Source organism: Telopea speciosissima, chromosome 9, assembly GCF_018873765.1.
Source record: "Telopea speciosissima isolate NSW1024214 ecotype Mountain lineage chromosome 9, Tspe_v1, whole genome shotgun sequence".
Lineage (NCBI taxonomy): Eukaryota > Viridiplantae > Streptophyta > Magnoliopsida > Proteales > Proteaceae > Telopea > Telopea speciosissima.
In genome coordinates, this window is record NC_057924.1 from 16,099,145 (window position 1) to 16,102,510 (window position 3,366).

Here is a 3,366-nt window from a genome sequence, read left to right on the forward strand (position 1 = left end):
CAGCTGAATAGATGGCTGATGTTGTAGATGGCCAGCTGAACCACCCAAAAGCTTTGTGACGTTCAACCCGCATCAAGACAAAAGTCGGCCAGGCCTCAAAGAACCAGACCTAATCAGCCAACTCAAAATCGTTGGAGAAGGCCTCCCTATTCCAAGTAATTTTTTGAAATAAGGAGGATTGGGGGAGGATTAGAGTATTTTGAATAACCTTTTAAATAAAGAGTGATTGAGGGAAGATTGGAATGTGATTGATAATAAGGAGAGATTGGAGGGGATTGACTGTGATTATGTTCTCAATTAGTAACTACTTAAAATAAATTATAATCTTGGCCATAGGATTTTAGGGGAACCAAGATTGGGTTAAGGGATTTTTATTTTGAAAGGAAATCAATTGTTTGTAATGGGCAGATTAGTTTGAATGAATTTGAACGTTTGTTTTTAAATTCCAACTTTTGCAATCTTGAAGAATTGCATCTCTTGTGGTGTACTCTTTCCTTGCTGTTCCTCTTTGGATTTTCAGAAACCTTGAAGAGTGGCTAAATCCAAAACCCTTCCTTCATTAAGTAGTCTGTCGCCAAAAGGCTATCTTCCTTTGGTTATTTAGAATGATGCAACCTAGGCCCATTACCTTATGTTTATATGAGAATTTGGCATCTGAGAAGATGATATGGCATCATTCTGAGGGGTTACATACTAGCTTAGTTAGTAAGTTTGGGAACGGCAATTGAACGGGAACAGATATGTTCGGCAATTAAACGAACTATGGCAATAATACTTTTCAAAAATATGACGTAATAAAATATATACGACAATAATACAATACGTTTTTAATATGTGTTTAATACGACCGTTCTATAAGCAAAAATACGGGCATATTCACTATGTAATAGACATGCACACCACCTAATAAACAAAATAATAGCATATAGACTATGCTTTTATCAAAAAGAAACCTCACAACTAAAATAAACACAATATAATATCCCCTGTTACATCTCATAAGATTATCATTTAACAAATCAAAATATCAATAAAAGTATCTCATCAGACATAAGGAAAAAAATAAAACATAATGTGTTCTAGAACTCATCTCTAAGATGAGCTCACATCAATGAACTCATCTCTAAAATGAACTAACATCACCAATGAAAGTTCATGTACCTTAGTAGCAAGTTAAAAATTCATATAGTCATATACCAAAATAGATGTTCTAGGAATGCCCAAACATTTTGTGAGTGAAAGAGTCACTCAAAATGATCTCCACTCCATTGCCCGATTAGGGAACATCAAAGAGAGATTGTTTGTGGATGGGCAGATTAGAATCAGGATCCTATACCATTTTGGAAATGGTTTTGCAAAACTTATTTTACATAAAATGATAGATTATATATATGTTTTGATTAAAAATGGTTAGTCGTACACAGACGTTGTGATATGGACATATACTATGGAATGGGGTTTGGTAGTATTTATATGCATGCCCTATATTCCATAATGACGATGTTGATTAGTGGAGGGTTGGTACATAATAAAATGTTATAATGTAAGGATATTTTTGGGATTTATTAATTAATTAATTAATTATTTAATTTAATGGACCTGATGCAATTTTTTTTTAATTATCCATTAAATAAAAATAACTAAATAATTAGTTTTCCCTTTTAGATTCTACTTCTTCACCAATTAGTAGCACGCGGGGATTAGACAGATTCAAGTCAAGAAGGAGAGAGAGAGAGAGAATCAGACTCTCACTTGGAAATCAAGAGGGGCTATATATAAACACAAAGGGAGGTGGGGGAGTTGGCCAAACACTCTTGGCCGATTTTTCTCTCTCCCCTCCCTTGGCTAAAATCTCTTGGCTCTCTCTCTCTCTCTCTCTCTCTCTCTCTCTCTCTCTTTCTCTCTTTCTCCTTGCTCTCTAGTTTTTAAGAGTGTGGGTTTGTTGAAACCCTGGTTATTTTAAAACTTTGAAGAGACATCATATTGGCTTGGAGAACCTTGGCTGCACCAAGAAGGTTCAAGATTGTCTTACCTTGTGTGCTCGTTGGGAGAAGAACCATTATCTGCACAGGAGCAACACTTGAGGCTCTATAGGTTAGCATATTAATTTCTTCTTATTAACAATTTCATTGATTGATATTCATGGGATGTAAAAGAAACCCGAATTGTTCTCTTTTCGTTGCGCATTCGGGCGTGGGATGGTTTCTTTTTCCCATGGGATAATGAGAAGAGATGTTTTTTCTCTTTTCTTGTTTTTTCCCTAATTCTTATGAGATGAGAAAGAGATTATTTTTTGTAATATTAAAATCAAAATTTTCTATGACTGATTTATTCAATTGAGATGATCCTACGGATCCAACAATATTTTCCCCAATTATAAAAATGCCTACACTTGCTTCTCTCTTCTCTTCCTGCTTGATTACTGGAGCCACCTCCCTCTGCTTCTTCAGTTCCCTGAATCGAAGTTGTACAGGTGTCACAAATGAAAAATCCAACATTTCTAGGTAGTTGGAATTCCGAACCTTATATAGAAAATTGGCTGAGAAACACACGATTACTGACTCTTGCCTTACCATTTAAAGTTTGGAGGTTTACGCAATCTTTATCCCCCTTATCTACAGGGTCATTTGCCACTAATTAAAAATTACTATAGTTGAGAAAAAAATTCATTGACTTCTGAGTATCTTCAGACAATGGAATCAGCCAGTTATGAAAACTCAAAACTCCTTACTGAGTGATAGTAAGATACCATTGTCAAATAAGTCAAATGAAGTAGAACTTCAACTTGTCTCGATACATAACAATATCTGGACTGACCCATGAGCTTAACCCACATCCCATCTACAAAACAGTTGATGAGTTACTAATTAATAGGTCTTAGAATGCTTCTCTCATCAATTCACTTTTTCCTCCTTCAATCAGCTCAACCATTCTAAATATACCTCTCTCACATCAACCTCATGACGACCAATTATTCACTTTTGTAAATAAGACTAGAATCCTCTCCACCAAGAGTGCAGCTGCATTCTTAGCCTCCAATTCCACCACCAAAAGCCTTCACAACAAACTTTGCAACAGAGTAAGGAAGCTAAAAGTTCACCCCAAATTTAAGCTCTTTCTCTGGAAAGCCTTAATTGAAGGACTATCAACAGACCATTGTCTTGGCCATCCTCAGTGGCTTTCTTAATGGCAACATATATCCTTGTCTACTCTTCCTTCCTTTGGATCTGATCACCATCCTCTCCTCCTCAATTTTGGATTGGTATCTCACAAGCACAAAAAACTATTTCACTTCCAAGCTGCATGGTTGTCACACCCTACCTTCCATGATTTCTCCCACTCCATGTGGCAATCTCTTTGTGATGG